This window comes from Schistocerca piceifrons, chromosome 10 (assembly GCF_021461385.2).
Source record: "Schistocerca piceifrons isolate TAMUIC-IGC-003096 chromosome 10, iqSchPice1.1, whole genome shotgun sequence".
In the NCBI taxonomy this organism is placed as follows: Eukaryota; Metazoa; Arthropoda; class Insecta; order Orthoptera; family Acrididae; genus Schistocerca; species Schistocerca piceifrons.
The window spans coordinates 120,021,668-120,033,426 of record NC_060147.1 but is presented as its reverse complement, the minus strand read 5'-3'; the positions used below and the strand labels follow the sequence as shown (position 1 = coordinate 120,033,426).

General features: G+C 46.8%; 1 pseudogene; it reads right to left on the bottom strand.

Moving 5' to 3' along the window:
* Window positions 1-7,568: 7,568 nt before the first annotated feature.
* LOC124719278 lies at window positions 7,569-7,685 on the bottom strand (annotated as a pseudogene).
* Between the last annotated feature and the right edge of the window lie 4,074 nt (window positions 7,686-11,759).

Genomic DNA, 11,759 nt, shown 5'->3' with positions numbered 1-11,759 from the left:
CCTAGACAGTCAATAAAGCGGTTCGTTCGCGTCCGCATTGTGCCAGGAAGGTCTCTCAACAAGGGAAGAGTCCAGGCATCTCAGAGTGAGCCAAAACGATGTTGTTCGGACATGGAGGAGATACAGAGAGACAGGAACTGTCTATGACATGCCTCGTTCAGGCCGCCCAAGGGCTACTACTGCAGTGGATGACCGCTACCTACGGATTAGGGCTCGGAGGAATCCTGACAGTAACGAAACCATGTTGAATAATGTTTTCCGTGTAGCCACAGGACGTCGTGTTACAACTGTGCGTAATAGGCTGCATGATGCTCAACTTCACTCCAGATGTCCATGGGGAGGTCGATCTTTGCAATCGTGACACCATGCAGCGCGGTACAGATGGGCCCAACAACATTCCGAATGGACAGCTCAGGATTGGCATCACGTTCTCTTCACCAATGAGTGACGCATAAGTCTTCAACCGGACAATCGTCAGAGACGTGTTTGGAGGCAATCCGGTCAGGCTGAACGCCTTAGACACACTGTCCAGCGAGTGCAGCAAGGTGGAGGTTCCCTGCTGCTTTGGGGTGGCATTATGTGGGGCCGACGTACGCCGCTGGTGGCCATGGAACGCACCGTAACTGCTGTACGATACGTGAGTGCCATCCTACGATCGATAGTGCAACCATATTGGCAGCATATTGGACTTCATGGACGACATTTCTCGCCCCCATCGTGCTCATCTTGTGAATGACTCCCTTCAGGATAACGACATCGCTCGACTAGAGTCGCCAGCATGTTCTCCAAACATGAACCCTATCGAACATGCCTGGCATAGATTGGAAAGGGCTGTTTATGGACGACGTGACCCACCAACCACTCTGTGGCATCTACGCCGAATCGCCGTTGAGGAGTGGAACAATCTGGACCAACAGTGCCTTGATGAACGTCTGGATAGTATGCCACGACGAATACAGGCATGCATCCTTGCAAGAGGACCTGCTACTGGGTATTAGAGCCACCGGTGTGTACAGCAATCTGGACAACCACCTCTTAAGGTCTCGCTTTACGCGGTACAACATGCAAAGTGTGATTTTCATGAGCAATAAATGATGTTTATGTTGATCTCTATTCCAATTTTCTGTACAGGTTCAGGCACTCTCGGAACCGAGGTACGCAAAACTTTTTTTGATGTGTGTATGAAGCTGGTGCTCGTAATGTTTAGGCTAATCAGTGTATTTTCTTTGCGTGTTTGTCCGTCCGCAGCATTTTCGCTTTAGCAAATCTCTTATTCGCACACCGTGCTTCTGCAGGGAAGGGGATCGAAAAAAAATAAATAGACGAATGTTGGAGTTTGTTCAGGGACAGCTCCGTCAACACGGCACGTGCTGGCCTTCGTGTTATTGTGATACCGCGTTAGGGGGAGAGGCAATTTCGCAGCCAATCTGCGCGGCGTTCTCCATTTCCGATGGCCGAATGGCGACGGCCGACCGCCGGCTCGGCTCGGCTCGTGTGGGCAGCTAGCGGCGCCAGCCTCCCACCCAGCAGCAGCGGAAATCACTCGGTCCCGGCCGCTCTACCCCTCTCCCCGTTTGTCGATAAGCAGCCCGGCCCCTGGGGGCGAAAAAAGTAATTACCGACGCAGCGCACGTCGCCCCGACTGCGTGGGCCGTTATTTATATTGCCAGAATCAGCAGCGCCCGAAGCCGCTCAGCTGGAAAGGCAGCCAGGCGGGCGAGGGCCCGGCGTAGCCGAAGCGAAGGCAGTTGCGGGCGACAGAATCCCCGGGGTGAGAGGGGGCAGTTCCCTACCTACCCGTTCGTAGCCGAGTGAGCCCCGGAATAGTTGCTGTGGAATGAAAGACCTGGCGCGCGTTGCGCTATCCACCAACTGTGAATCGGGTGAGTGGTGAGAACAACGAGTTGTCACTAGAGGTGGGCAAACTCGTTCATCCTTGGGAACTAGTTCACTGCTGATCGTTCTTTTTTGGGAACCGTTTATTTTTACTCGTTCACCGTTCATTTGTGCTTGGTATATGGTTCTTATGAAAAACTGAAAACTAGTAGTGTAGCTGACTGACGGATGGAGGGCACTAACAAGGGAACCTCCCCATCGCACCCCCCTCAGATTTAGTTATAAGTTGGCACAGTGGATAGGCCTTGAAAAACTGGACACAGATCAATCGAGAAAACAGGAAGAAGTTGTGTGGAACTATGAAAAAACGAGCAAAATATACAAACTGAGTAGTCCAAGTGTACGATATCCAACATCAAGGACTATGTAAGCTGAAGAGCGCCGTGGTCCCGTGGTTAGAGTGAGCAACTGCGTAACGAGAGGCCCTTGGTACGAGTCCTCCTCCGAGTAAAAATTTTACTTACTTTTATTTTCGCAAAGTTACGATCTGACCGTTCATTCATTGACGTCTCTGTTCACTGTAATAAGTTTAGTGTCTGTGTTTTGCGACCGCACCGCAAAACCGTGCGATTAGTAGACGAAAGGACGTGCCTCTCCAATAGGAACCGAAAACATTTGATCGCAAATTCATAGGTCAACCGATTCCTCCACATGAAAACACGTCTGAAATATTCTATACAACACTAGTGACGGCATGAGCGTCACATGACAGGAATATGTTGTCGACCCACCTAACTTGCACACTTGGCGAATGGGTAAAAAGATTCTTCTACCTTGCCCGATTTAGGTTTTCTTGTGGATGTGATAATCACTCCCGAAAAAGTGATGAAAACATAAGAGTTTGTCACATATACGGCAACAAATGAATACAACAGTTTCACAGTCGCACAGTTTTCCCTGTGCTCTGTCAAAACATACGTTTTTAACGTTTTCAAGTTTTTCCGTGTGTAGACCGTCAAATCCTGCATGTGTCCAAGCAAATCTGAACATGTCCTGGAATTTTGGAGAGCAAAGTTGATCATGTCTGAGTGCATGAACTTTGATAATTGTCTGAAAATTAAAAATTAAAACTTTTCACTCGAGGCAGAATTGAACCAGGGACCCTCCGTTCCATAGCTGCTCACGGTAACCACGGGACCACGGTGCTCCTCAGTGTACAGGTAACTTGATGTTGCCTATGTTCCACACGGACTACTCAGTTTGTTTTTCATTGTTCCATACAACTTCTTCCTGTTTTCTCGATTGGTCTGTGTTCAGTTTTTCAAGTCTTACCCACTGTGCCAACTTATAACTAAATCTGAGGGGGGTGCGATGGGGAGGTTCCCTTGTGAGAACTGTGGCGCTGTGGTCGCCTCTAGAGATGAACAAACTCGTTCTTCTTTGGGAACTAGTTCACTGCTGATCGTTCTTTTTTGGGTACCGTTCATTTTTACTCGTTCACCGTTCATTTGTGCTTCGTATATGGTTCTTATGAAAAATTGAAAACTAGTAGCATAGGTGACTCAAGGATGGAGGGGCCAAGAGGAGGCACTTGCCTCTCCCCTGGAGTACAGAGTTTTTATTCACTACAGAATTCTTAAACACTTTTAGAAGTAATTTCCGTGAATCTGTAGCGTTGTGTGGCTGATCGCAGGGAAATAATATAGGGTGGCGCACGGAAAACCGGCCCCGAGTACAGACTGCTCGCCAATTGCGGACGATGTGTCGCCCGTTACGAGCAGATACAACAAACAGACAAACATGTAATAATTAGGCAGTGAAGAAATAACAAGCTAATGCAAGCAACAATTGCGAAGCAATCGATGACGATGTGTAGAGAACTGGAGAAGACAACATGAAAATCTCACGCGACGCGCATGGGCTGTAGCTCGTGTAGTCTTGTAAACCTGTTGGTGGCCGTTTCCCAACTTAATAGACCACAAGTGTCTTGTATAAAATTCTTCGTTTCGACTTCCACTACATAGCTATGCTACGTTGTAAATAATAATCGTTTACACCTTATATATACTTCACGTTGTCTCCCAGTTCGTAGGCGAAGTAGAGACTTTATGGAAGCATAAAATAAAATGTGGTTTTCTCATCATACTTGCGTCACACGCTTAGTAAAAATTAGGTTTTTATGTTGCATTATTAAAGTTAATGCAGCAATAATAATAATTAAGTTGGCAGTAATAAAGTTTTTGGTTTGAAATCTCCTTCTGAACAAATGTTTTTGAGATAATGAGTAAATACGATTTTATAGCAATCTATGTCTTTTCAAATGGAGAGGCACCGCTTTTCCTACTGAGCAAAATGACCCACAACCCACTTTTTTTTCCAAAGAAACCTAACTAGCAGGTAATGCAAATTGGAAACAACCAAACTTAAAAATAATTAGTGCCTTCGTAAATGTAATATTTTGTATATGAAAGATACATGAAAATCGTTTTATATCAATTTTCTTGCACTAAAAATTAAGCAAATTATTGAAAGTTAGCTGCTAAATCAAGTCGATGAGACCAAAAAATATATGAATAACAAAAAAACTTGCCTTGTTATAACTATGTCTTCTCCTGTTCATCGATATAATGAAGTGAGGTGATATGCCCTTTTGTTGCCTGAAAAGACGTGCCTATTACATACAACGTAATTTTTATGTAATTTACGTAACTATAAAATACTTTTTGATTACCGGTCGTGGACACTGAATAGCCAGAACCAAGTGCAAGAACAGTTTGGAACACATGTAAAATAGGCGAGCGCAGTGAACGAAACGAACAACTGGATACTGAACTAACTAGGAGCAGTCGCCAGTGGAAGTGAGACAGGCGGTCATGCGAAGAACGACGAGTGCGGCCGAGTGAGACCGAGACCGAGACGAGCACGCGACCGAGGCTGGAACGATAACTGCCGAAGTGACCGCCGCGACCGAAGTGAACTATGAACCGATCGTTCCTTGGAATTCGTTCCTCGGTCCTTTTGTTCATCATGGTGAACCGTTCCTTTGTACCCGTTCGTTCGCGAACTACCTATCTCTAGTTGTCACCAACGCTGGGGCCTTTTTGCCTTACACCGGTACCGTTTGCACCAAAGCTGGGCGCATTCTTTGGAAACGTAGCACGGAGCATATTTTTCAAACACCATCCAATACGGAGAGGTTGTAAGGAAACTGACGATGTTACCAGTGCAGAGGTGCGGGTTGTATATATCGCAGGATGCTGAAACATCGTACGTAAGTTCATACACTAATGAGCCAAAACATTTGAAACTTCCCCTTTGTATGTAAATAATGGCAATGCTTATAAACCTCTTACGTTATTTGATTTTCAAACAGCTGAGCAAAACTAAACGTACTGAGACTGATTTTTCTTTACTAATTCTGATCATCACTAAACCGACACACAATATTTTAACGCAACGCAATCTGACTTTCAGTAATCCCTACGAAAGAATAGCCCTGACTAACAACAACCTATACCTTTCATGAATCACTTACCTCACAAAAATCTTCGTTACTCTAACTACTGCAATACAGCGAGCGCCAATACTGCCAGCTTAATAGTTTTCAAAAGTCATAATATACGAGGGTGAGTCAAATGAAAACCTTAAATATTTTTTTAAATATTATTTATTGTGCAGAAGTGGTACAAAGCTGTAACACTTTTTAACATAATCTCCTCCACGCTCAATGCAAGTTCTCCAGCGCTTACAAAGTGCGTAAATACCTTTAAAAAAATTATTGTGGTAGTCCGCGCAACCACTCATGCACCGCGTGGCCTACCTCTTCATCAGAACTGAACTTCTTTCCTCCCATTGCGTCTCTGAGTGGTCCAATCATATGGAAATCGCTTGGGGCAAGGTCTGGTGAGTGTGGTGGATGAGGAAGACACTCAAAATGCAGGTCTGTGATTGTTGCAACTGTTGTACGGGCAGTGTGGGGCCTTCCATTGTCATGTTGCAAAAGGACACCTGCTGACAGCAATCCACGTCGCTTTGATTTGATTGCAGGCCGCAGATGATTTCTTAGGAGATGTGTGTATGATGCACTGGTGACAGTGGTCCCTCTAGGCATGTAATGCTCCAAAATGACCTCTTTTTCGTCCCAAAAGAGAGTCAGCATAACCTTCCCTGCTAATGGTTCTGTTCGAAACTTCTTTGGTTTTGGTGATGAGGAATGGCGCCATTCCTTGCTCGCTCTCTTCGTTTCCGGTTGGTGGAAGTGAACCCAGGTTTCGTCCCCAGTAACGATTCTTGCAAGGCAGCCATCACCTTCTCGTTCAAAGCGCCGAAGAAGTTCTTCACAAGCATCAACACGTCGTTCTCTAATTTCAGGAGTCAGCTGCCGTGGCACCCATCTTGCAGACACTTTGTGAAACTGGAGAACATCATGCACAATGTGGTGCGCTGACCCATGACTAATCTGTAAACATGCTGAAATGTCATTCAGTGTCACTCGGCGGTTTTCCTTCAGTATGGCTTCAACTGCTGCAGTGGTCTGTGGAGTCACAACTCGTTGTGCCTGACCTGGACGAGGAGCATCTTCCACTGAAGTCACACCATTTGCGAACTTCCTACTCCATTCGTAGACTTGCTGCTGTGACAAACATGCATCACCGTACTGAACCTTCATTCGTCGATGAATGTCGATAGGTATCTCGCCTTCACTACGCAAAAAACCGCACAGCAGAACGCTGTTCTTCCCTGGTGCAAGTGGCAAGTGGGGCGGTCATCTTTATACTCCTACTACGACGGTATGTGTGCATCTGCACTATACTGCCACCTACAGGCCATTCTGCACGCTGTTTGTAGCACGCATACCAACTTACAGGATAACGGCGCGAAATTTCGATTAGTTATTACAAATTTAAGGTTATCATTTGACTCACCCTCGTATATATATCAGTTCATGACATCGTCTTACAAATTTCCTTTTTCTGATGGACACACGTCCAGATTGTCCGCTCATAGTAACCTCTCAAAACCCTGGTATCTCTCTCCCCACATCCACCACTGCTGGCGGCTCACCTCCAACTGCACAACGCTAAGCGCTGTTCCCATTGCACTGCCCCAAGCTACACTAGCGAATATTCCAACAATGAATTTTTGAGGGTGTCCGGATACTTTTGATCACATGTGTATTATTGCAGCTATGCCTTAAAGACTAGCCAGTTTGACGATAAGCTTCACATTTCTTCAGTTCTCATCACCCCGTTACACAAACACGATTCTATATGCATTCTTTGATAGGGAATACCTAGCTGAAAATCCTGTAAGGTTTATAGCCTTCGATGTTGATGTTGCGAAGCTTTGTGATCACTGTGGCGCGCCATTTCATTCAGTGTTCGTAGTGTAAGTTAATGGTTTGTTTGAACATTTCTTAAAACTAGACAATGTCCATTTTGTGAAACGTAATACGTACAGCACATAGAAGGTTGATCTCTACACCACCAGGACACTCACTTTGTGTCGCCCTCCTGATGGAAACTCCGTCGGAACAGGCCTTTGAAGTCCCAACGGTAACGACCGGCCGCCGTGCCATCCTCACCCCATAGGCATCACTGGATGTGGATATGGAGGGGCATGTGGTCAGCACACCGCTCTCCCGGCCGTATGTCAGTTTCCGAGACTGGACCCGTTACTTCTCAGTCAAGTAGCTCCTCAGTTTGCCTCACAAGGGCTGAGTGCAGCCCGCTTGCCAACAGCGCTCGCAGACCGGACGGTCATCCATCCAAGTGCTAGCCCAGCCCGACAGCGCTTAACTTCGGTGATCTGACGGGGACCGGTGTTAACACTGCGGCAGGGCCGTTGGCGGTGAGTCATTAGCAGATAATATTTTTCTTGTCATAACTGTTAACACAATGTTTTCTAATGAGGCTTACTGAAGACCGAACTTGTGACCTCGCACTCAATGGGCTCCTTGCAGGGGTTACAGTTTCTCGTCCAAACGAGGTTTCTAGTTGGTTTCCCATGCTCCTTTAGGCAAATGCTGGGCTAATTCCCAATTTCCGTCTCGGACAATATGATATACAAACAGAATACGATCGCAACACAACACGCAGCGTGTGTAACTGAAAACAAGGACGGCAGGAAGAGCATCGGGTTACAAAGTCTAATAAAATATGTTTGTCAAATCTTTACTACAGCGGAACCCGTACTAGACTGGATTAACGCTAAGAAGGAGGTGGTTTTATGAAAATATTCTTTGGAAACCAGCTGTTCAGTTTTCGAGTTGGCACGATTGCTATATCTGTTCAGTTAATTACAGGAAGTATACCCCAGACTTCTGCATTAGATAGCAGCGTTTTTTCTATACGTTTAATAAACACAACAAACACACACAACAGGGAATTTAGTCATCAACAATACACACACCAAAAAAAAGTTTTGCTTCACCCCGGTTCCCACATCTCAAGACGTTGACTGTGGATGTTGTATCACTAACACAGTTCCTTTGACCAGAGATGTCACTAAACCCACCCTAAGATATAAAAAAACCATGCATCAGCAGCGCCTATTAGACGGAGGCGGTCCGACAGCAGATCAGTTCCAGTCATTCCACATGGAAGGGGGTACAAGGCTCGTGTCAATACCGCGGTTCGATCGCGTCCGCATTGTTACGTTGTGTCAGGAAGGGCTCTCAACGAGGGAAGTGTCCAGGAGTCTCGCAGTGAACCAAAGCGATGTTGTTCGGACACGAAGGAGGTACAGAGAGACAGGAACTGTCGATGACATGTTTCGCTCAGGCCGCCCAAGAGCTACTACTGCAGTGGATCACCGTTACCTACGGATTATGGCCCGGAGGGACCCTGACAACAACGCCACCATGTTGAATAATGCTTTTCGCGACAATTCGCGCCCCCATCGTGCACATCATGTGAATGACTTCCTTCAGGATAACGACATCGCTCGACTAGAGTGGCCAGCATGTTCTCCAGACATGAACCCTATCCAACACGCGTGGTTTAGATTGAAAAAGGGCCGTTTATGGACGATGTGACCCACCAACCACTCTGAGGGATCTACGCCGAATCGCCGTTGAGGAGAGGGACAGTCTGGACCAACAATGCCTTGATGAACTTGTGGATAGTATGCCGCGACGAATACAGGCATGCATCAATGCAAGAGGGCGTGCTGCTGGGTATTAGAGCCACCGGTGTGTACAGCAATCTGGACCACCACCTCTGAAGGTCTCGCTGTGTGGTGGTACAACATGCAATGTGTGGTTTTCATGAGCAATAAAAAGGACGCAAATGATATTTATGTTTCTCTCTATTCCAATTTTCTGTACAGGTTCCGGAACTCTCGGAACCGAGGTGATGGAAAAGTTTTTTTGATGTGTGTGTATTCTCCTTGACTATTTACAACGGACTGCCAACGCTGGGGTAATTTTCGATTCCGCGACTGCGGATGTCACGCGGTTTTGAGGCGAGGAACTGGTCAAGTCATCCAGAATGAGATTTTCACTCTGCAGCGGAGCGTGCGCTGATATGAAACTTTCTGGCAGATTAAAACTGTGTGCCGGACCGAGACTCGAACTCGGGACCTTGCCTTTCGTGGGCAAGTACTCTACCATCTGAGTTACCCAAGCACGACTCACGCCCCGTCCTCACAGCTTTACTTCAGCCAGAACCTCGTCTCCTACTTTCCAAACAAAGTTCTCGAGTTCGAGTCTCGGTCCGGCACACAGTTTTAACCTGCCAGGAAGTTTTGGTCAAGTCATGTTCGGAGCGCATTTTCAACAGGAAAGGATATTCCTTGAAGATGAAAATCTGAGAGCGCAATATCAGGTGGATAAGGTGTGTGCGGAGTAACTTCCCAACCCAACTCCTGTATGGTGTTTTTTGTCAGTCTGGCGGAATGCTGGCAGGCGTTATCTTTGATTAGCGTCACCTCACGCAGTCTTCCTGGTCGTTATTCTTGGACTGCATCTGCAAGACGTCTCGGTTGTTGACGAATGTCAGCAGTGACGCTTACACCTCGGCGAAACAACTCGTAGTACACCTCACCGTCGCCGGGCGGAGTGGCCGAGCGGTTCTAGGCGCTACAGTTCGGAACCGCGCGACCGGTACGGTCGCAGGTTCGAATGCTGCCTCGGGCATGGATGCGTGTGATGTCCTTGGGTTGGTTAGGTTTAAGTAGTTCTAAGTTCTAGGGGACTGATTACCTCAGATGTTAACGTCCCATAGTGCTCAGAGCCATCTGAACCATTTAAAAATCACACCGTCGCTGCTCCGCCAGATGGATACCTTTTGTGCATGCGCATGGGTCTTTGTATGAGGAGTTGCTGCTTTGTTTGGGCTCAAGCATTGCTTTCTTTGCCTTATATTAGCTTTAAGATACAATTTCTCCTCACCAGTAACGATGTAAGATATGGTCGGTGTTACTCAAGAGCCGGTTGGTGACGTGCGCCCGCTAGATTTTGTGATTTTGGCTTAGAGTTTGCAGTACCCATACTTCGCGGTTTTGAACCTCGCCAATTGCACGCAAATGTCGCACGATGGTGGTATGATCGAAGTTAACCACATTTGCCAGCTCTCGACTACACTGACGTGGATCACTGGATCAATGCGTTTCAGCTGTCTTCATTGAACCACGAAGCTCTTCCTGAACGTGGAGAATCAGTTATGTCAAAACGAGGAGATAACAATTTTATTAAGACGCTCTATCCAATGGGCCCCCATACATGACGCAAATGCTTGTGGCTGCCTTCGCTGCTGTCACCTCTCTACTGAATTCAAATAGAAGAATATGTCGGAAATGTTCAGATTTCTCTACTTGGCACTCCATTCTTTAGCGTCTACAGATCCACTTACTATCTCCAAATGACAAAATATAAGCTCAAACAGAAACAGGGAAGCATAAATTCACTACTGCCCATTAAAATTGCTACACCAAGAAGAAATGCAGATGATAAACGGGTATTCATTGGACAAATATATTATACTAGAACTGACATGTGATTACCTTTTCACGAAATTTGGGTGCATAGATCCTGAGAAATCAGTACCCAGAACAACCACCTCTGGCCGTAATAACGGCCTTGATACGCCTGGGCATTGAGTCAAACAGAGCTCGGATGGCGTGTACAGGTACAGCTGCCCGTGCAGCTTCAACACAATACCACATTTCATCAAGAGTAGTGACTGCCCTATTGTGACGAGCCAGTTGCTCGGCCACCGTTCACCAGACGTTTTCAATAGGTGGCTGGCCAGGACAGCAGTCGAAAATTTTCTGTATCCAGAAAGGCCCGTACAGGACCTGCAACGTGCGATCGTGCATTATCCTGCTGAAATGTTGTGTTTCGCTGGGTATAGCCACGGGTTGTAACACATCTGAAATGTAACGTCCACTATTGAAAGTGCCGTCAATACGAACAAGAGGTGACCGAGACGTGTAGCCAATGGCACCCCATACCATCACGCCGGGTGATACGCCAGTATGGCGATGACGAATACACGCTTCTAATGGGCGTTCACCGCGATGTCGCCAAACACGGATGCGACCATCATGATGCTGTAAACAGAACCTGGATTCATCCGAAAAATGACGTTTTGCCATTCGTGCACCCAGGTTCGTCCTTGAGTACACCATCGAAGGCGTTCCTATCTGTGATGCAGCTTCAAGGGTAACCACAGCCACGGTCTCCGAGCTGATAGTCCATGCTGCTGCAAACGTCGCCGAACTGTTCGTGCAGATGGTTGTCGTCTTGCAAACGTCCCCATCTGTTGACTCAGGGATCGAGACGTGGCTGCACGATCCGTTACAGCCATGCGGATAAGATGGCTGTCATCTCGACTGCTAATGATACGAGGCCCTTGGGGTCCAGCACGGCGTTCCTTGTTACCCTCCTGAACCCACCGATTCCATATTTTGGTAACCGTCAT